General features: G+C 30.8%; 5 pseudogenes; 1 reads left to right on the forward strand and 4 right to left on the reverse strand.

The window, feature by feature from the left end:
• Nucleotides 1–359: 359 nt before the first annotated feature.
• LOC128867145 (cytochrome b-like) lies at nucleotides 360–1,699 on the reverse strand (annotated as a pseudogene).
• LOC128868872 (NADH-ubiquinone oxidoreductase chain 6-like) lies at nucleotides 1,604–2,202 on the reverse strand (annotated as a pseudogene).
• A 2,123-nt stretch (nucleotides 2,203–4,325) lies between these two features.
• Nucleotides 4,326–5,903, forward strand: LOC128867146 (NADH-ubiquinone oxidoreductase chain 5-like; annotated as a pseudogene).
• A 2,762-nt stretch (nucleotides 5,904–8,665) lies between these two features.
• LOC128867147 (cytochrome c oxidase subunit 1-like) lies at nucleotides 8,666–11,032 on the reverse strand (annotated as a pseudogene).
• A 490-nt stretch (nucleotides 11,033–11,522) lies between these two features.
• LOC128867148 (NADH-ubiquinone oxidoreductase chain 2-like) lies at nucleotides 11,523–18,171 on the reverse strand (annotated as a pseudogene).
• Nucleotides 18,172–24,330: the final 6,159 nt, after the last annotated feature.

Here is a 24,330-nt window from a genome sequence, read left to right on the forward strand (position 1 = left end):
TCGGGGTTTGGTTTTATTAAATTTATTAAAAATTCCATAAGTCCAAAGCAGTTAGAAGAGCCCCCAAGTATATTGAGACCTTGTATAGCTACATACAAGTCTACAAGAGGATTTATGTATTAATTTATTGTATTCACTCATCAAAAATTTGTATAATTACTTATCGATATCCCAAAACGCTTTAGTCTTTTTTTTTAAATAAAAATAACAGTAATTCGTTTTTGAAACTTCAATTGTCACCTTTTTCAGATTTATTTTCTAAAAGCGGACGCTTTTCGGCGAACAGTAGCAAGCCTCCGAGTATATTTCTGCCATGAAAAAATTCCTCATAAAAAACCATCTGCTGTTCGAGGGGGGCATCAGGCTTTAGGGCTCTCCATTTGTAGAAAAACATTAAGAGGCACGCCAGAACTTGGATGAGGAACTCGGCTAAATACCCAAAGGAGGCGTGAGCGCCAATTAATGTTAATGTTAATTAAATTATCTCATCATTTATTAATTAGTGGATTAATAATGTAGTATAAGAAGTAAATTACTGTTAAAATTTGTCCAACTAGTACATAAGGATCTTCTACAGGTCGTGCTCCGATTCATGTTAATAGAATTACAGTAACTACTATAATTCAAAATAGAATTTTATTTACAGGGTAAAATTGGATTCCTCGGAAGTTTCTTAAATGATAGAATGGTAAAATTGCTAGGATTGCAATTGATAAGACTAATGCAATAACTCCTCCTAATTTATTAGGAATAGAACGTAAAATTGCATATGCAAATAGAAAGTATCATTCAGGTTGAATGTGTACTGGTGTTACTAGAGGATTAGCAGGGATGAAATTATCAGGATCTCCTAATAGATAAGGGTTAATTAAAGTTAATAATAGAAGTACTATAATCATAATAATAAATCCTACAATATCCTTGTATGTAAAATATGGATGGAATGGAATTTTATCAATATTGGAATTTAATCCAATTGGATTATTAGATCCTGTTTGATGTAAAAATAATAAATGAATTAGTGTTATTGCTAGTACAATAAATGGTAAAATAAAATGAAATGTAAAGAATCGTGTAAGAGTGGCATTATCTACTGCAAATCCTCCTCAGACTCATTGAACTAAATCAATTCCTAAATAAGGAATTGCAGATAATAGATTTGTAATAACTGTGGCTCCTCAGAATGACATTTGTCCTCACGGTAAAACGTAACCTATAAAGGCTGTTGCTATAACTAAAAATAGAATTAGAACACCTACTAGTCATGTAGGTGTAAATAAATATGAACCGTAATAAATTCCTCGACCAATATGTAGATAAATGCAAATGAAGAAAAATGATGCACCGTTAGCATGTAAAGTTCGTAATAATCAACCATAATTTACATCTCGACAAATATGATTAACACTATTGAAAGCTAAATTAATATCTGCTGTGTAATGTATAGCTAAGAAAAGTCCTGTTAGAATTTGAATAATTAAACATAACCCTAATAGTGACCCGAAGTTTCATCAGGCTGAAATATTAATTGGGGCTGGAAGATCTACTAGAGCATTATTTGCAATTTTGAATAATGGATGTTGGGTTCGTAAAGGTTTGTTCATTAGTTTAATTTATTAATCGAAGGGGTCCGTGGAATAATTTAGTAATTTTTACTACTGCAATTAATGTAATTAATAAATAATTTATTAATAAAACAGTAATTAAATTTGTTGGGTAATTATATAATTTATGAAGATTTAGAGAATTTTCTTCTGTAAATGTATTTAAATTAATTATAGTTTGTATTTCGTTATTTTGAATGAAAGATGAAATGTATGATTTATCTATAAATCATCTGATATTTATTAATAAAATGAAAATTAATATAAAAGAAAAGGCTGTTTTCATTGAAAGTGAGAATATTTCATTTGATGCTAGGGATGTAACGTAGATGAATAATACTAATACTCCTCCTAGAAAAATTAAAAATAATACATACGAGAATCAGAATCTTTTAGTTATTAATCCAGTTAAAAGACAAATTTGTAATGTTTGAATTAATAATATTAATCCTATTGCTAATGGATGATTTATTTGAATAAAAATGAGACTAGAAATCAATGTTGTTGAGTATAAAGTTAATTGTATAATATCAGGAGGTAGTTTATTTAAAATATTAATTTTGGGGATTAATGAAAAAGTTGTTTCTTTTCTCTTGAAGTTTTAAAAGATTAATTCTTATTTTTGATTTACAAGACCAATGTTTTTGTTAAACTATTAAAACTAATGTTAATATTATTATATTGGGGATTACCTTGTTTTTTAATTTTAATGGGAGTATTTGTTTTTGTTTTTAATCGTAAACATTTATTGTCTATACTTTTAAGATTAGAATATATTGTTTTAAGTTTATTTTTTTTATTATTTATTTATTTAAATTTAATAGATTTTAGAAGATATTTTAGTATAATATTTTTAACTTTTAGTGTTTGTGAAGGGGCTTTGGGTCTTTCAATTTTAGTATCTATAATTCGAACTCATGGAAATGATTATTTTCAATCATTTAATGTATTACAATGTTAAAATTACTTTTTATAATAATTTTTATTATACCTTTTTGTTTTATTATAAATTCATTTTGAACGGTTCAAAATTTACTATTTTTGGTAAGTTTTATTTTTATTTTAATGAATTATTGTATAAATTATTTTGTAAATATTTCTTATTTTTTGGGGTTTGATATTATTTCATATGGATTAATTTTATTAAGTTTTTGAATTTGTACACTTATAATTACTTCTAGTGAATCTATTAATAAATATAGTAATTATGAAAACTTTTTTTTAATTAATGTGTTAATTTTATTATTGTGTTTAGTTTTAACTTTTGGTAGAATAAATTTATTTATGTTTTATTTATTTTTTGAAAGAAGACTGATTCCTACTTTATTTTTAATTTTGGGTTGAGGGTATCAACCTGAACGTTTACAAGCTGGGATTTATCTTTTATTTTATACTTTATTAGTATCTTTACCTATATTGGTAGGGATTTTTTATTTATATAATACTTTGATGACATTGAATTATTATCTTTTGATAAATTATGTTAATTGTTATGATTTATTATACTTATCTTTAATTTTAGCTTTTTTAGTTAAAATACCTATATTTTTGGTTCATTTATGATTACCAAAAGCTCATGTAGAAGCACCTGTTTCTGGTTCAATAATTTTAGCTGGGGTTATGCTAAAGTTAGGTGGGTATGGATTATTACGAGTTTATTCTTTTTTACAAGTAAGTGGTATTAAATATAATTATATTTGAATTAGAAATAGATTAATTGGAGGTGTTTTAATTAGTTTAGTTTGTTTACGTCAAACTGATTTAAAGGCTTTAATTGCTTATTCTTCTGTTGCTCATATAGGAATTGTTTTAGGGGGTCTTATAACTTTAAGATATTTAGGGTTTTGTGGTTCTTATACATTAATAATTGCTCATGGACTTTGTTCTTCAGGACTTTTTTGTTTAGTTAATATTACATATGAACGGTTAGGTAGTCGAAGTTTATTAATTAATAAAGGTTTATTAAATTTTATACCTTCTATAACATTATGATGATTTTTGTTAAGAGCTTGTAATATAGCTGCACCTCCTTCTTTAAATTTATTAGGTGAAATTTGTTTATTAAATAGAATTGTTAGTTGATCTTGATTAACAATAATTTCTTTATCTTTATTATCTTTTTTTAGAGCTGCTTATACTTTATATTTATATGCTTATAGTCAGCATGGTAAGTTATTTTCTGGAGTTTATTCATTTAGAGGGGGTAAAATTCGGGAATATTATTTATTATTTTTACATTGATTTCCTTTAAATTTATTAATTTTGAAGAGTGATATTTGTATAATTTGACTTTAATTTTATTTAAATAGTTTATTTAAAATATTGATTTGTGGTGTCAATGATATGATTTTTGATCATTTTAAATCGTGAGAAAGTATTTATCTATTTGTAGAATTAGATTTTTGATTTTAATTTTATTTAGAACTAAATTTTTTTTTTTTAGATTATTAATGTTAATTAAGGATTTTTGTATATTTATTGAATGAGAAGTAGTTAGATTTAATTCTTGTAGAATTGTTATAACTTTTTTATTTGATTGAATGAGTTTATTATTTATATCTTTTGTTTTGTTAATTTCTTCTTTAGTTATTTATTATAGAAAGGAGTATATAGGGGGAGATGTAAATATTAATCGTTTTATTATATTAGTTCTTATATTTGTTTTGTCTATAATGTTATTAATTATTAGTCCTAACTTAATTAGAATTTTATTAGGATGAGATGGATTGGGGTTAGTTTCTTATTGTTTAGTAATTTATTTTCAAAATGTAAAATCTTATAATGCTGGTATATTAACTGCTTTGTCTAATCGAATTGGAGATGTTGCCTTTTTATTAGCTATTGCTTGAATATTAAATTATGGAAGTTGAAATTATATTTTTTATTTGGAAACAATAAAAAATAGAATTGAAATAGAAATTATTGGTGGATTAATTATATTAGCTGCTATAACTAAAAGAGCACAAATTCCTTTTTCATCTTGATTACCTGCTGCAATAGCAGCCCCTACACCTGTTTCTGCATTAGTTCATTCTTCTACTCTTGTTACTGCTGGAATTTATTTATTAATTCGGTTTAATATTTTATTATGTGATTCTTGAATAGGTCAAGTTTTACTTTTATTATCTGGGTTGACTATATTTATAGCTGGATTAGGAGCTAATTTTGAATTTGATTTAAAAAAGATTATTGCTTTATCTACTTTGAGTCAGTTGGGTTTAATAATAAGAATCTTATCAATAGGATTTTATAAACTGGCTTTTTTTCATTTATTGAGTCATGCTTTATTTAAAGCGTTATTATTTATATGCGCTGGAGCTATTATTCATAATATAAATAATTCACAAGATATTCGGTTGATAGGGGGGTTAGGGATTTATATACCTTTAACTTCTGGTTGTTTTAATGTTGCTAATTTAGCTTTATGTGGTATACCTTTTTTAGCTGGATTTTATTCTAAGGATTTAATTTTAGAAATTGTATCCTTGAGTTATATTAATATATTTTCTTTTTTTCTTTATTTTTTTTCTACTGGATTAACTGTATGTTATTCTTTTCGGTTGGTTTATTATTCTATAACTGGTGAATTAAATTGTGGTTCTTTGAATATACTAAGAGATGAAGGGTGAGTTATGTTGCGTGGTATGAGAGGGCTATTAATTATAAGAATTATTGGTGGTAGAATACTTAGATGATTAATTTTTCCTACTCCTTATATAATTTGTTTACCAATTTATTTGAAATTATTAACTTTATTTGTTTGTATTAGTGGGGGATTATTAGGTTATTTAATTTCAAATGTATCTTTATTTTATTTTAATAAATCTTTAAATAATTATTTAGTAAGTTATTTTTCTGGTTCTATATGATTTATACCTTATATTTCTACCTATGGTGCAATTAATCCTCCTTTAGTTTTAGGAGGAATTGTTTATAAATCTTTTGATCAAGGATGATCTGAATTTATAGGAGGACAGAATTTATATAATAAGTTGGTAGAATATTCTCAATTAGTTTATTTTTTACATAATAATAATTTAAAAATTTATCTTTTATTATTTGTTTTATGAATTACTTTCCTTTTTAGTTTTTTTTTCTTATTTTATTCAAGTAGCTCAAATTGTAGAGTATAACACTGAAGATGTTAGGGTAATTGTTTAATTCTTGAATGTAGTGAATAAGTTTTAGTAACTTACATAATTTACCCTATCAAGGTAACCCTTTTCGTCAGGCAATTCATTAAAGGAAAATAGCTTATTTGAAATGAAAAAGGCTGTTTTCATTGAATTTTTTTTATTATAATAAATAAATTTATTATAATTTTATATGTATTAGATAAATGTAAGGAATAAAATTTAGTAATTTATAAAAAAAATATTTTTAATTTTACAATGAAAATGTAATGTTTTTGTTAAACTATATAAATAGAAGTATAAATGGAATTTAACCATTAAAAGATAAAAGTTAGCAGCTTTTTCTTGAACATCTTACTTCCTTAATTGGAAATTAAATTTCAGTTCTATCATTAACAGTGATATGCCTCTTTTTGGCTTCAATTAAATTAATAATTAAGAATTTACTAAATAAATAGATTAAACTAAATTTAGAATTTTAGAATAAGGGTAGTAAATTACCTAAAATTAGGTCGAAACTAATTGCAATAAATCGCTTCATATTCGTTTTTATTTATTAAATTAATAATTAAGAATTTACTAAATAAATAGATTAAACAAGATAGATTGAAAATTCAATACTTTCTGAATGCAAATCAAATGTTATAATTAACTACAATCCTTCTTTATTTGTATTATTTATAATGTTAGTTAGATCAATTTAATATACCTTGATTTCATTCGTGATATAAACCAATAATTAAGATTAAAATAAAAATAATTGATGTAGTTGTTCATATTATAATGTTTGATAAATTAATAATTAAAATTATTGGTAAAATTAATGCAATTTCTACATCAAAAATTAAAAAAATAATTGTAATTAGGAAGAATCGTATAGAGAATGGAAGACGTGATGATGATTTTGGATCAAATCCACATTCAAATGGGGAGCATTTTTCTCGATCTGCTATACTTTTTTTTGATAAAATAGAAGCTAAAATTATTACAATACTTGTAATTGCTATTAGGGTTAGAGCTATGATAATAATTGAGAAAATTATCTATACTACTAATTAGTAGACTTTATGATTGGAAGTCAAATATACTTTATATATTATATAGATATTGTAAATATAAATTATATTATTTTATTACCCTCCTCATCAATAAATTGAAATATATAGAAATAATCAAACAATATCAACGAAATGTCAATATCAAGCGGCTGCTTCAAAACCGAAATGATGTGTTTTTGAAAAATGATTATTTAAATGTCGGATTAAACAGATTAATAAGAAAGTTGTTCCAATTAATACATGAATTCCGTGAAATCCTGTAGCTATAAAAAATGTAGAACCGTAAACTGAATCAGCAATTGTGAATGGTGCTTCAATATATTCATATGCTTGTAAAATAGTAAAATATACTCCTAATAATACTGTGAAGAATAGCCCTTGTGTTGCTTGAGAATGATTACCTTCTATTAAACTATGATGGGCTCATGTTACGGTTACTCCTGAGGCTAATAAGATAGCTGTATTTAATAAAGGAATTTGAAATGGGTTGAAAGGTTTAATTCCGGCTGGTGGTCATGAAGCTCCTAATTCAATTGTTGGAGATAGTCTTCTGTGGAAAAAAGCTCAAAAGAATGACACAAAAAATAAAATTTCTGATAAAATAAATAAAATTATTCCTCATCGTAGGCCTAATGTTACAGGTAGGGTGTGTAATCCTTGGAAGGTTCCTTCACGAGAAACATCTCGTCATCATTGATAGACAGTTAAAATAGTAATAATATTACCTAATAAGAATAGTGAGATGTCATATTGATGGAATCATTTAACTAAACCTGAAACTGATGTTATTGCTCCAATAGCTCCTGTTAAAGGTCATGGGCTATAATCTACTAAATGAAATGGATGATTAGCGTGTGTTGACATTATAAAAATTAATTTACTTCTCTAGAGTATAAAGTACTTAATACTGCGAATACATAGGATTGGATAATTGCTACAGCTGATTCAAGTACTAATAATGCAATTTGGGCAATAATTAATAGTGAAATAATAGTGTATGAAAGTGATGGACCTGTATTTCCTAGAAGAGTTAATAACAAGTGACCTGCAATTATATTAGCTGCTAATCGTACTGCTAGAGTTCCTGGTCGAATTAAATTTCTAATTGTTTCAATACATACTATGAATGGTATTAAAATTGCTGGTGTTCCTTGAGGAACTAAATGTGCAAATATATGTTGGGTGTGATTAATTCAACCATAAATTATGAAACATAATCATAAAGGTAAAGCTAATGTTAAAGTTAATGTTAAATGACTTGTACTTGTGAAAATATAAGGGAACAGTCCTATGAAATTATTGAATAAAATTAGTGAAAATAAAGAAACGAAAATAAAAGTTGATCCTGAGTGCCCTGTAGATCCTAATAAAGTTTTAAATTCTTTGTGTAAAGTTAATAAAATTGAATTTCAGAAAATATGATATCGTGAAGGTATTAATCAATATATTGAAGGAATTACTATTAATCCTAAAAGAGTTCTTATTCAATTAAGAGATAAATTAAAAATGCTTGAGGTGGGGTCAAAAACTGAGAATAAATTTGTTATCATTTTCAATTAAGAGGTTGAGTTGAAGACTTTTTAGTTGAGTCAGATTTAGGGGATTGAGGAATTACAGAGTAGTAATTTATTATTCTAAAAAGTATAAATGTGATAGAAAAAATAATAAATAAACTTAATCAACCAATTGGGGCTATTTGTGGAATTAAAAAATACTAATAAAGTTTAATGATTTTAGTTTGACAAACTAATGTTATGTGTTTAACTAATTTTTTTAAAAATTAAATATAATTTATAAATCATTAGAAGTAAGTGCTAATTTACTATTGAGTGGTTTAAGAGACCAGTACTTGCTTTTCAGTCATCTAATGATGAATTTACTCTATTTGTAATTCATTTAATAAAATGGTTAACAGGAATACTTTCAATAACAATAGGTATAAAACTATGATTAGCACCGCAAATTTCGGAACATTGACCGTAGAATAACCCTGGTCGATTTATTAAAAAATTAATTTGATTTAATCGTCCAGGAGTTCCATCTACTTTTACTCCAAGAGCGGGTACTGTTCATGAATGAATTACATCTGCAGCTGTTACTAAAATACGAATTTGTGAATTTATTGGTAAAATAACACGATTATCTACATCTAATAGTCGGAATCTATCTGCTGTTAATTCATTTGTTGGGATTATATATGAATCAAATTCTACATTTATAAAATCTGAATATTCATAACTTCAGTATCATTGGTGTCCAATAGCTTTTAGAGTCACTGAAGGTTCATTAATTTCGTCAATTAAATATAAAAGTCGTAAAGAAGGAAAAGCAATAAATAATAGAATAATAGCTGGCAGAATTGTTCAAATTACTTCAATAGTTTGTCCATGTAGTAGGTTTCGATTTGTGTATGAATTAAAAAATAATATAAATATTAAATAACCTACTAAAGTTGTGATTATTACTAAAATTATAAGGGTATGGTCGTGAAAAAATGATAATTGTTCTATTAAGGGAGAGGCACTATCTTGAAGGCCGAGGGCTGCTCATGTTGTCATTATGTGTATATTATATGTGTATATATAATTAAGAATTTACTAAATAAATAGATTAAACTAAATTTTTACTTTATAATTATAATTCTAATAAAAGTGAAATACTTTATATATGGAGCTTAAATCCATTGCACTAATCTGCCATATTAGAAATTAGTTAAAAGTGGTAATTCAGAATAACTGTGTTCAGCGGGAGGGGTATTTTGAAGTCATTCAATTGATGAACTTAGTTGTATAGGGTAAATAACTTGTCGTTGGGAAATTATACTTTCTCAAATAATAAATAAGAAAAATAAAATCCCTAATAATGAAATAGAAGATCCAATAGTTGAGATAATATTTCATGTTGTATATGCATCTGGATAATCTGAATATCGTCGAGGTATACCTGCTAGTCCTAAGAAATGTTGGGGAAAGAATGTTAAATTTACTCCAATAAATATAATAATAAATTGGCTTTTTAGTCATCTAGGGTTTATGTTTAACCCAGTAAGTAAAGGGTATCAGTGAATAAATCCAGCTATAATTGCGAATACTGCTCCTATAGATAATACATAATGGAAGTGTGCTACTACATAATAAGTATCGTGTAAAATAATATCTACAGATGAATTAGCAAGTATTACTCCAGTTAATCCTCCTACTGTAAATAAGAAGACAAATCCTAGAGCTCATAGTATTGCTGGTGAGTAATTTAATTGAGTTCCATGTAGTGTAGCTAATCAACTGAAAATTTTGATTCCTGTTGGTACTGCAATAATTATAGTAGCTGATGTAAAATATGCTCGTGTGTCTACGTCTATTCCAACAGTAAATATGTGATGGGCTCATACAATAAATCCTAATAGTCCAATTGCTATTATTGCATAGATTATTCCTAAAGAACCAAATGTTTCCTTTTTACCTGATTCTTGACTAATAATATGAGAAATTATTCCAAATCCAGGTAAAATTAGAATGTAAACTTCTGGGTGACCAAAAAATCAAAATAAATGTTGATATAAAATTGGATCCCCTCCTCCAGCAGGATCAAAAAAAGATGTATTTAAATTTCGATCAGTCAATAATATAGTAATTGCACCAGCTAGTACTGGTAAAGATAAAAGTAATAATAGTGCTGTTAATACCACAGCTCATACAAATAAAGGTATTCGGTCAAATGTTATACCAGTAGATCGTATATTAATTACTGTTGTGATAAAATTTACTGCTCCTAGGATTGATGAAATTCCAGCTAAATGCAGTGAAAAAATAGCTAAATCTACTGAAGCTCCTCCATGAGCGATTAGAGATGATAATGGAGGATAAACAGTTCATCCTGTACCAGCTCCGTTTTCTACTATACTACTTACTAGTAGTAGTGTAAGAGAAGGGGGTAATAATCAAAATCTTATATTATTTATTCGTGGAAATGCTATATCAGGTGCTCCTAATATTAAAGGTACTAATCAATTTCCAAATCCTCCAATTATAATAGGTATTACTATAAAAAAAATTATCACAAACGCGTGAGCTGTTACAATTACATTGTAAATTTGATCATCTCCAATTAAGGCTCCTGGATGTCCTAATTCAGTTCGAATTAGAATTCTAAGGGATGTTCCTACTATACCAGCTCATGCTCCAAAAATAAAATATAATGTTCCAATATCTTTATGATTTGTTGAGAATAATCATTGTCGCGATTAAGACAATTAAAATATTCATTAAAGGAAAATAGCTTATTTGAAATGATTAAATGGCTGAAGAATAGGCGATAGATTGTAAATCTATTTATAAGAATAAATTCTTTTTAATCAAAAATTTAGTTATATAAATTTATTCTTATAAATCACAAAATTTATTTGTAAGTAAATTTTACAGATCAATAAGAAGTTTATCTATAAGAATAAATTTTTTATCAAAAAGAATTTATTTTTATAAATTGATAATTAAGAATTTACTAAATAAATAGATTAAACTAAATTTTAAATTTAGGGCTTTATAGTCAATAATGACATTAGACTGCAATTCTAAAGGAGTATAAATATAGTATTACTAAGGCTTAAAAGATTTAACTTATATTTATAGCTTTGAAGGTTATTAGTTTATTTAACTTAAAGCCTTTATTTTATAATAAATTAAAAATGTTTTTATATTTTATAAAATTTTAAATTTTTGATTTAGCTTAGGATGATTAAAAAGCTGTATAGATAATAGATACTAAAATTAATCTAAATGTGGAAATAAAAGATAAGATTATTATACATTTAAATGAAATTTTGTTAATTTGTATATAGTTTGTTCAATTATTTTCATCATAGTTTAGTATAAAAGCAGCGAAACATAAACGTAAAAAAAAAATAATGTGATTAAAGTTATCACAGTTATAATTGTTATGAGAGTATACTGATTATTTAAAACTAATAATTGAATAACTAATCATTTTGGTATAAATCCAATAAATGGTGGAAGTCCTCCTAAGGATAATAAATTTAGAAATAACATAAATTTTAAAATTTTTGAATTAAAAAATGAATTAAATAATTGATTAATATGATACATTTTAAAATTATTAAAGATAAATGTTAAACTAAAGGATAAAAATGTATAAAAACAAAAATAGGTTATTCATATGGATTCGCTAACTTGTATAGCAGCTAGTATTCAACCTAGATGATTAATTGATGAAAATGCTATTAACTTTCGTAAAGATGTTTGATTTAATCCTCCTATTGATCCAATAACTGTTGATAGAATAATAATTGAAAAAATAAAAATATTTTGTTGAATTGTAATATATGAGATTAATATAATTGGGGCAATTTTTTGTCATGTTATTAACACTAAAGCGTTTATTCATGATAATCCTTCTATAACGTTAGGGAATCAAAAATGAAAAGGGGCTGCTCCACTTTTTAATAAAAGAGAAGAATAAATAATTATATCATTATATATTGAATTTGATTGTAATATAGGGAAATTATTAAGGTATATTATAATAATAGCAAATAATAAAACAGCAGATGCTATTGCTTGAGTTAAGAAATATTTAAGAGAGGCTTCTGTTGATATTAAGTTGTTATCTCTTATTAGGGGGATAAAAGATAATAAATTAATTTCTAGACCTATTCAAGCTCTTAATCAAGAATTAGATGATACTGTAATTAATGTTCCTGTTATTAAAATAAAAAAAAATATGATTTTGGCAGAATTATTGAAAATTAAAAAGAAAAGGATTAAAACCTTTATAAATGGGGTATGAACCCAGTAGCTTGATTAGCTTATCTTTTTACTAAATAAATAGATTAAACTAATTTGTGATTTATTTTATTTTAGTTTTTATTAATAATTATTTTATGTTTATGTTTTAATTTTAATATGTACCATTCACACAGGTATGTAACCAGTCACACGAATATTGTTTTATTTTGCTTGCTATTGGTCTTACAAAGTGTTAATTACATCAGTGAGAATTTTCATAAGAATTTCTTTTCATTGTCGTGAAAAGCGTTGCTTGCTGTACACAATTAAGTTCCTTTAAAAAAGGATTATATAAAAATAATTTGAGTTTAATCTCATAGAAAACTAACCACTTTGACAAACACTAGCAGATGGACGCAATTACTGCATCTCTCTGCACACAAAACTTATAATCCCAAAACGAGTAAGAGCTAACAGACCTCCAGACCGGCACACACCTGGCAAATATATGGTTTGAATGCCACGTCCTCGACCTTAACATCACTAGTTACACTCAGATATTCCCAGAGAAGTATTTACCTCTCTGTATGTGTGTAAAAATGCTTGCCTTGGCAGAGTTTAAAAGTATTTTGCAGCTTTTCCGCCACATAATTTTTACGTCAGCACCTTAGTAAAATATTTACGACGAGCTAACACTGATAAAACGCATGCAAATTACATTTATGTATGTATGTAGATGTGTGCATGCTATGTATGTATATGTATTTACGTACACAATCTGATGCAATTTTGCATAAATATGTGCACAGTTATGCATTAAATAAGGAAAGTCATATGTGGGTGTAGTTGCTTCTGGAAAGCCGTACTCACCTAATGCTACATAGTTGTTGTTAGTACTTAGTTTCTATTTTTACTGTGTCTTTCTTTACTACTGTTGGACTTTACTAGGTATTATTTGCATAAAGAAAAATAGCGTACCAGACTCAAGTTCATACAAATGAAATGTTTTTGTGAGAAAATTTGTGCATATACAGACCACGGAGACTTCATGATTACATTTTGTGCATCATTCCAACCAAAAGTAACTTAAAAGGTGGGTTTTTTGCTAATTCTCAAAGAATGGGTCGAAGCCCTCCGCTTCAATGGGAGACTAAGGAAACGATGATGATGATGAATAAATGGCCACTTTTATTTTTATTTTATTTTCATATACTTGTAAACGCGGACTCATTTCATGGTTAATAAAATTTTGAAGACACGGCAGGCATCCTCCCTAGCTATGCCTCCGTTTGTACAGCCGCAGCTGCAGCGATCCTTAATGCGGTTACCTTCGCCAAAAACTCTTTACCAAAGGCAGTAATTTGCACGGATAGCAAACCAAAATTTTATGCCTTAGGCACTATAATGCACAAATGGTCACTTGTATAGGGTTATTCAATAGGTGAACTTCAACTTTTTTCCGATAGGGAGGGCGAACGACGCAATATTTTTTATTTTTCGCTTGTCATTTGTAAACTTCATTAGTATACATTTCATCATGGAACGCTACACATTTGAGCAACGATTGCAAATCGTGCAAATTTTTTATGAAAATAATCGTTCTGTTGCTGCTACTTTAAGAGCATTACGGCCATTTTACGGTCCATTTAACAAGCCGGCCCGTTTTGGGGTTATGTGAAGTCATTGGTCTACAGTAACAAGCCGGCGACGATTTGTGAACTCAGAGCCAATATTGAACGCGAAATTGTTGGAATTTCGGCCGATTTATGCAAAAGAGTGGTCGAAAATTGGGTTCAACGATTGGACTTCGTAAAACGTGCACGCGGTGGTCATGCAAAAGAAATCGAATTTCAAACTTAAATGTATATGTTCAAACTCGGTAATAAAAAAAAATTAGTTCAAAAAAGTCAAACCGTTTGTGTTTTATTCAAAAAAGTTCAAAAGTTGAAGCGCTCTTACTGAAAAACCCTATACCATCGCAACGATATCAAAGCATTTGCCCAAACTGTAAAATGTACCGAATTTTCTCTTTGTTGGCTTCCGTTGCTAACACCCTGTAACACACAATTGAATGGAACAAACAAAACACAAAAAAATAATTTCTTTAGTGTAAAATGTCACCTTGACAACGAGCATAAAGTTTGAATTGTTTGATCGGTTCTTTACGAGACATCGATCAATTTGTACGATAATTATGGCCATAGCCTTTATTACGGCTATGGGAGAATTTTCGTTGACTGTTTTATGTAAAAAAAGGAAAAAAACGCTATTTCAAAGAAACACAATTTATTTTATGTACATATCGCACCCTAAATACAAAACGGTCACAACTCAAAATGTACCTTCTGCTCAAATATGAACGAGACGTTATCCATAAAACGGTCCGCGGATGACATATGGCAAAAATAAATTTTTTGTTTTTTGGTAGGACTGTTATAAGCTTACACGGCAAATTTCAGCGTGATATGTCACATAGTTTGTTTTCTGTGCTACTGTAAACAAGTCAAGCTCGAGTGTGGAAAATTTTGAGTTGTGACCCTTTTGTATTTAGGGTGCGATATATTTAACGTAAAGGCAAATACAAAGTTAAGGCACGGCGAGCTCAAACTGATCCGCGCAACGTGGTATATTATTAAATTGCGGCTGCAGTTGCCCTGTAGTTGGGCACAGATATATACTTGTGTTAAAGTATATTATATTTTTATATCGGAATTATGAATATTATTAAGTTTTCAAATTTCTCACAAAACATTTCAGAAAAATATTAGGTTTTTCAATATGTGAGCAGGGCCGATTTCAAAGTATCACCCAAATTGTCGTTTTTTTAGATTTTGTTAAAAGTTAAAATTGTGAAAAATAAATTTTATTTACTTAATTACTAATTTTTTGGGATAATTTTCAAATCGATCCAGTTCACGTAAGTTTTAATATTTTTCCGAAATTTTTTTAGCGAAAACCTTAAAATATAATAAATTTTACAATTCTGGTGCAAAACTGAAACCTTTTGTGGTGAGGCACCCTAATGTGTCTAAACTGCCAATAAGTTTTTATTAGTCTTGTATATGTTGACGGGTGTTTACAAATCCATGCTGAGGTAATTGTTCCTAATTGCACGCTGAACATATTAATAAGAAAACGAAAAAAGGAAAGAAACAATCAATGAAAAAGAAATAAATAAATAAAAGAGGCAAAAAAGTAAAAGAAACACTTAATAACTTTTTTTAACCATAACACCGTGCGACAGAATATAAATATTATTCAGCACGTGAAAATAACAAATTAAATCGCTGTGTTGCATATTCAATTTTTTTTAGTTTTCTCATCAATTTAATTTTTTAAAGGACTTTAAACTTTAAAAGGACTAAATTTTTCAAAAATAGTTTCAGGTATCTCAGCAAAACTGACTTTTCAGAAAAGCTCAGAACAAATGCTCAGCTCCATCTTCTCTCTTCGTGTGCTATTCCGAAAACTCTTTGACCCCAGTACAATAGGCATAGGACGCAGAAAGTTCTAGGGACTCCACGCCATCCAATTTTCAAACTCGTAGTTGTGTCTTCCGGTCATTGGACGCTCGCCACACACGCAGAAAAACTAGGTTTACCATTTAACCCCCGTTGCAGAAGCGTATCGACCTTTCAGAGAAGGAGACTGTTGAGCACCTTTTCTGTAAATGTCCGGGTGTGGCAGTTAGACGATTAAGGCCATTGGGTGCTCCATTCTTCGACAGCCTGAGGCAATGCGCCAACCTAAATCCCATGAACCCTATCCATTACATCAACTCCACTAGTTGGCTGTAGATATCTGCCCGCTGAAGGTATCAAAACGGCGCTTTAGTGCTACTTGGGGAATGCTAAACTGGTACTTCAATCATTTCACTTACGTTCTTTTTTTGTCGGGAAAACTAGCAGCACTCAGACACAATTAAGCCCACTGTACTACACTCAGGTGCCCTTTTTAATTTTCTTTAAATCTGCCCTATCTCCGAGGAAATGTGAGTAAGTTTTGTGGTGCCAAGGTCGTCGCTTCTTAACTCATCAGTGCCAAAAACCTCAAGCCTGATTCGAACGGGGTTCCGGCAAACGCACAGAAAGTGGTCCGCCGTCTCATCTTCCTATCCACATACTGGGCAGAGTGCACTGTCTGAGATGCCCACTTGTTCCATGTGCTTTGCCCTTAGAAAGTGGCCTGTCATCAGTCCAACCAGCTGCCTATAGTCCCTTTTGCTTAATAACAGAAGGATCTGCGACAGTCGGTCGGACATGACAGGTAACATCAGTTTTGCCCATCTCTCGTGCGTACCTACCTCTGTCTGTAAACACATTTTTTTTTCGTTTTTCGTTGCGAAAAAAATAGTTGGGCTTTCCTCCTACGATATAAAGTATACGCAATGGATACTATAAAAAATCTATTTCTGTCCTGGCGAAAAGTAAACAAAAAAATGTTTCGTTTGATATCCATTATTAATATGAGTATTAGTATTTAAAACACTTTTTTTAATTTAGTCCTTTGTAACTTTAAGGTATTTTAAAAAATTGTATTGATAAGAAAATGAAAAAATCTATAATTGCACATTCAAATGAAAACTCTCCCGAATAAAAAAAATGGTTTTTGCCGCATGCCGTAACATCAAATGAAATGAAATTTGAAAAGTCGACCCCAGAAGCACCGAGAGATTTGGTAACTCCTAAATCGCTCAGGCTAACAAGCCCATTATATTCAAAGCTCTGGAAAATGAAAGGGTGGATAGTCAAGGAGGAAAGGAGAAAAGTAACAGAAGGAAAATATCGGATATAATAGAGAAATAGAGGTAGTTAGACCTGTAAGAATTTTTCCAGATTCTTTGGTAAATCTAAGGGGAACGAGTTTTACCGGTATGCCGTACCATACCCGGGAATTGTTTTAAAATTGCTATAAATTATATTAAACAGAGCGGCGAACACATACAAAAATGTTGATTAAGATTATAAGTTGATAAAAATTAGAATATTTTGTTCAAGTTATAATTTTATTACAAATTTTTCTCCAATGTATTGTATTTTAGTAACACAGTCGACTCTCGTTAATTCGAAGGACTCTTAAAATATTACGAATTATCGAGAGTTTGAAATATTAAATGGTTCGAAAATTTTGAGAGAAAATAAATAAAACTTCGAATTATCAAGTGTTTTTATTTAACTGCTAATGTTTCACATATTCATAATGTGAATTAATTAATCTTTGAAAATAACTCATTTAATCGGGTTTGCTTCGAAGCACATTGCTGCTGCTCAGACTTTTCAATCATTTGTTTAAGGAGAAAAAGTGTCTGATATGCTGTTTCATCAGTTTCGTTTTGTAGACAAAAGCTTTTTAAGTTATCGAATGAGGTTCTTGCTACCTTAACTGACACCTTTCCCAAAGGTTCTGATGTATCGTCTTCATCTTCATCGTTGCTCTTTTCATTCGTATCTGTCACAGATAAAATTTCGCCATCGGCTAGTGATCCAGAGGCAGCAACATCTTCATCCACTTGAACATAGTTAGAAAAACTCACACCGCTGATGTCAACTACTGGTACCATTGATGGTTTTTCATCATTGACAATTATTTGCTTCTTCTTTTCAGCCATCGTCAAACATTTATACTTTTTGGGACTCATATTTAATACAAATTTTTAATCTGTATACCAAGGACGCGATTCGTGCGTCAAAATGTGCCTATGTTGTATGCGTAACACGCAACCACGCACAGTAAAGGTATTTTTAGGGGAGTCCCAAAATTCAAAATTAAAAATTCTTTCTAACACACCAAACAACTTTGCAAATTTGAATTGTCGAGTATTTGATCATATGAGTTCGATTTACCGCGTCGTAACAATGATTTTTTCGTTCGAATTACCGAGTGCAGAAAATGTATGGACATAACCCGAAATATAAAGAGATTTTGTAGGGGACTCGTGATAACTTTGAATTAATGAGAAGGTTTGAATAAAATATCGCAGGTTTGAATTAACGAGAGCCTACTGTATTTAGTTAAATTTAATTGGGAACCTATTCAAAAGACATGAATTCCTTTCGATTTTTCAAAAATTAGTTCTAAATCGGTAAATTTTTAAACCAAAACTTGGCAAACCTTTTTTTATACGAGTATTCTTAGCAATTACCAAGAACATATACTCAATCCCACTTGTTGTGTATACAGCATTTTTATTTGAAAAAAAATTACCTAAAATCGCTAGCTGAGACCTGAAATCGCAATCACTATGCATATCAGGTTATCCCTTCAGGGTATCTGTCGAAATCCAGCACATAATTATAAATCAATCAAGCACAACTGAGGCACAGCTCCTCGTATTTGCAGACAAGCAATTTGTGCCAATTCTTCCGGCAATGACAGATAACAAACACAAAGTGACACACCGCAGTATGTGGGGCGCTCTTGCATAAAGTCATTGATTGGGTGGTGCACAAGTTTTCGATGTTAATGAATTTAGCAGATTTGTAAATGATAATTGGCGAATAATGACGCCAATGAAGGTGATTTGTGCTGTACTCGTAGACAAGTGCAAATGTTCCACTACACTTAAGGCCAAGGTAATCTGTTCCACTATACAATTTACTCAGTAATGCAAAAGCGTTTAGCCTGCGAGTATCATTTGTAATTAGGCGACTTATTGTCGCTTTCGGGAGAATGCAGATGGCGGCGCTTAGTGCTTGTATGGGTTGGTGAACTGAATGGAATCGATTGAGGCTTAATTGCCAATTAGTTGGGAGACAAGATGAACTGGTTATGATGCTTTCTCTTCAATTTGTACTGTGCGCCGCTATGTTGGCCTACAAAGTGCCTTCGGAAGGCAGTTGATTTTTGTAAGAAATCTTTTCATGGCTAAACTACACTCGCTGGCTTACAGTCTTCGTCAAAAGGACCAGGACCAACTGAAAGGTAGTAATGTAATACAAGGCCACTGAACAACAACAGTCACCTGGGCAATTAGCCCCAATTTATGATTTTCAATCTTATATCGCTAAAAATATATAATACATTTAACAAATACGGCATATTAAAGACAGTTCCACACGAATTTATAAACTTTTTTATTTTTTTTTTTTTTTATTTTAGAAAAAATGTTAAATTCAACCTTTTCAGTTCGCAAAATTATGAAAAGTAAAAAGAAAAGAAAAGAAAAAATACGTTCCTTTTAGTTTGTTTTTCTTTGGACCCTTCGAGCTACGGTATCGACTTACTCACTCACATAGCAATCAATGTGATACTTATATTACAATATAACTGACCCTTACACCATTTATTCGCCGAGCCACTCCTCCTATTTGCGGTGTGCATCTTGGTGTTGTTCCACTAATTGGGCGGCCTACAGTTTTATACCGCTTCCGAGCGGCGAATGAATTCTTCTGAAGAAATTTTTCCTGGCAGAAGTACACTCAGAGGTTTGCCATTGCCTGCCGAGGGGCGACCGATTTGAGAAACAAATTTGGTATTTTATGTTCGGAGACTCGAATCTCAACCGAATGGTAGTCACGCACCAACCTTTTGGACTACGGTTACAACAACAGCAACTACCGCGGCTGTATAAATACGTGGTAAGCCATACCGAAAATGCAAGCGCGATCAATCAAAACGTTTAGACAAAGTCAAACATATTTGCATACAAATCGACAGATAATATTCCATTTTAATTTACAGCTATTAAAATTTATTCGATTTTACAATCCTTACAGAATAGTTAACTAAAAGCTAGTTAATTCTAGGCTACGTTTGAGTTTCTTTGAGCAGCATTTTCCTTCCAAATACAATTTTCTTGGCAACATTTTATCTAATATTGCACCGGGAGTCTGTTATTTTCATTTTTACGTTTTTTGTTTTATTGTTGTTTGTGCTAGTGTTGAGTGAGTGCTTGTAAATGCAAATTGCAAATTGCAATTATTTCGGTTGATTGCGTGTATATGCTATACGTCGTTGTTGACGCATCAGTGCTGACGTTAACGTCTGTGTTGTCGTTGTCGTTGAAATTTTTGTTTTTATTGTCATGCAGGCAGCAAAAATAACAAAAACATGGTTCGAAGCATTCGTTCCGCACTGTTGTTACATTTGTCGTAAACTGTCCAAACGGCATATTTTCGCACTTTAAAGCCAGCACCATTGGCAGCATCAACTCCCACGCTAACAACAAAACCAAAAGCAGTAGTGCAAAAAACACCTTTACACGGTCTACGACAACAACTTTGCACCAGCTGTACGCATCTGTCATGTCTGACACACCTACATACATACATTCTTCCGTCCGGATTTTGTTTTTCTGCCTCTCCTTCAGCATTCACTTCTTTGAATCTCACTTCGTTCTGCCCTTAATCTTCATGCAAATAACACTTTTGCACTTCCAACCATATTCTAATGGCAATTCCAACACGCATACACGCATACATATACATAAGTATAGGCTTTGTATGTGTGTGTGTTTTCATGCAAATATCGCTCATCCATCGGTTGTGAGTGCTTTGTCCTGTATATGTTTGTCGCGCATTTTGCCATTCTGCTGCTATGGCTGGAAATTTCTTTTTGTCTCAATATTGCTGTTAAGATTTTTGTTGTTGTAGCCGTTGTCGTTTCAGTTGACTTTGAGTTTGCCTTCAATTAAGCAATCACGCACTTGCTTAGATACGAGCAAACATCCGCCTATTTGAATGAATATAAATTAAACAATTATATTTAATATAATATTAATTTTTTATTAATGAATACTTTTTGTATCACTTAGTAGTAGTACAACTTATTACTCCAATTGCCGCAAACAGAAAGAAAGCTTAATTCTAATTAGAATACCCTGAAGCCACCGCTGCTCACATTCCGCTACTCACTCTCCGCTGCATTCCAATACTCCAAGACCAGGACCATTCCAGACACCGCTCTCCCAGCATTCAACGTACTCTTGCATTGCAAGTGTTCGCGAAGCCGTTACTTATTTACAAAATATGTTACGTGGGTGACCATCATAGATTATTGGCTTAACTCCTCCCCCTCTTAGTGAGGAGCGTCCTCGATCCTTTATATTTATGCACGTAAGTACGTTATTAAAGCGTCAAGTTGCAAATTGAAAAACGTATAAGCCTGTTGACTAGACACAATGGTTTCTAGTTTGCCGATATTAAAGTATCGAAAATGAATTGTTGCGGGCTCATTACTTCCTTGTAGCGAAATGTAAGAGTACTTCGGGCGCACTCATAGTATGTGGATGAAGATGTTGCTTATATTTTGGAGCGAGCGGTAACTCGATGTTCTGGCTTAAAAACTACTTTTCTAATACTAAGTACTTGTTGATTTGATAAGCTATGTTTTAGCCGATTTTTAAATTATATATGAAACATTTTTCCTTAAACTTAAAACTTTTTAACTACTTGTGAGATGCTCAGTTCAAACTTTTAAAGTTACAATATAATGACTTGAATTGCAAATAGTCCTTCGATTTTCTGCAAGTAGCGTGTCTGAACGTTAAGCTTAAACTTATATGAAAACTTCATCAAAAAAGTAGGCTTATTTCAAATTGTCCTTATGGACCACCCTCCCTTTAATAAGAACCGTAGTTCCCAAGTCTTTTTCTATTATCTGTTCATCGTAAAGGGGGGTTAATTTATTACCAAGTCTGGTGTTTCTTTTTACCAGTACCTTGTCACCTGCATGAAATTTACGTTCTATTCTGTTTTTGTTATGAGTATTTAGCTCTAGTTGCTGTGCGTGTTTCAAACGTGCCGGTATTTCCGGGCTTATATTTGTATTTTCGGTCATAGGTCGAAATATATCAATTGGCCTTTTGTTGGTTACCGAATGAATTGTTTTATTGTATTCGATAGTCGCCAATAAAATTAAATCCCGAGTGTCCTCAATGCTCCTTTCCAATTTAATGCATCTAGCAATCTCTATCAATGTGCTGTGGAACCGTTCCACCTGCCCGTTAGATGCACTGTGGAGGGGTGGGGCATTAACAATTTCAATACCAAAGCTGTTGGCAAGGAGATATCTGACAGTATTGGAATTAAATGATTTCTCATTATCACAATAAATGGTTTTAGCATTAGGGAATATGTTCAAAAGTTGCATGAGCTGAGGCTTTATATCTACAATAGTTCTAGATTGTACAGTTTGCACAACTGCAAATTTGGAAAATTTGTCCAAACATGTTAGAAAATATTTCGAGTCTGTACAGAAAATATCAATATGAAGGATTTCTCCCACATATGACGGGATTGGTGTTTGGGATATTTTATGTTTTTGGTGATGCCTATTATACTTTGCCCTTGAACATATTTTGCAGTTTCCGACTGCCTCTTTTGCTTTTTTCTCCAGTTTTGGAAAAAAATAATCCTTTAAAATTTGTTTGACATTTTCTTGCGCAGCGCGGTGTGCGCGATTATGTTCCATAACTATAATCTCAAGCTGGTCGTTTGGGTCAAAGATATCTGTTACAAACGTTTTTGTGTATTTAAATTTCGTATTCGGAAATATTTTGACTATATCATGTTGAATATGTGCTAAAATAGGCAAACTGCAATGAATTGCATTAACTACGTTTGTGTTTACAAGGTCTTGGATAGTCCCTAACAGAGTGTTTTTGTCATGAAATTGAATAATATGTCTTGTCCTATTTCCAAATACAATAAAAGTTCGTTTAGATGGGTTCTCTGCTTCTTCAATAATAATCTGGTTTTTGAAACAGTTTATGGGTTTTTCAACTGACTGTATGGTATACGTCAAAGACCGTTCACTATGAATTGTTGCACAATCGGAATTCGTATCCTGTTCTACCAAGTTAACCTGCTGTCGCGACAAGGCATCTGCGACATTGTTCTCCTTTCCTGGTTTGTAGTGCAATTTTGCGTTATGCTCATCAATAAATGCCCTCCAACGCTTGAGTTTTGCATTCGAGTTTCTATCGGAAACTGCAAATGTTAGCGGTTGGTGGTCTGTGAATATGTTCAAGTGCTTTACACCATAGAGATAATTTCTGAGATTTTTTAATGCCCATACTATGGCCAGGAGCTCCCTTTCGTTTGTTGCAAAATTGAGCTCATTACCTTTCAAGGTTCTAGATATCATGGTGATTGGCCTGCCATCCTGAGACAGAACAGCGCCCAGACCATGGTTAGAGGCATCGGTAGTCAAATCAAAATGCTTTTTGAAATTAGGGTAAGCGAGCATAACATCTTCGGATATTAAAATACGTTTCAAAGTATCAAAAGCTTGATATTGCATTGAATCTAATGTTATTTTTACTTTCTTTGACTGATTAGCGCTGACTTTTCCATTCTCACCTTTTAGAATGTCAGACAAAGGTTTGGCTATGCTGGCAAAGTCTTTGATGAAGCATCTGTAATAGCTTGCCAGTCCCAAAAATGATCTTAGAGAGTATAAATTTTCGGGGGCTGGGAAGTTCAGCATTGTATGTACCTTGTCTGGGCACGTTTTAATACCTCCTCTTGAAACGATAAACCCGAGATACTCGATTTCGTTTTTAAAGAACTGAGACTTTCCTACTGAAACCCTCATATTGGCATCATATAAGCTCTTTAAAACCCAGTTTACGTCCTCAACATGTTTCTCTTTTGTTTGCGAAAATATTATGACGTCGTCTACGTAAACATAACAGCTTTTGCCTATTTGTTCCCGTAGCACGTCGTCTATGGCCCTCTGGAATATGCTTGGGGCGTTTTTTAAACCGAATGGCAGTCTGCAAAATTCATACTTGCCATTGCTTACGGAAAATGCTGTTTTCTCCCTATCTCGCTCTGCGAGTTCGATTTGGTGAAAG

Source organism: Anastrepha ludens, chromosome 6, assembly GCF_028408465.1.
Source record: "Anastrepha ludens isolate Willacy chromosome 6, idAnaLude1.1, whole genome shotgun sequence".
Lineage (NCBI taxonomy): Eukaryota > Metazoa > Arthropoda > Insecta > Diptera > Tephritidae > Anastrepha > Anastrepha ludens.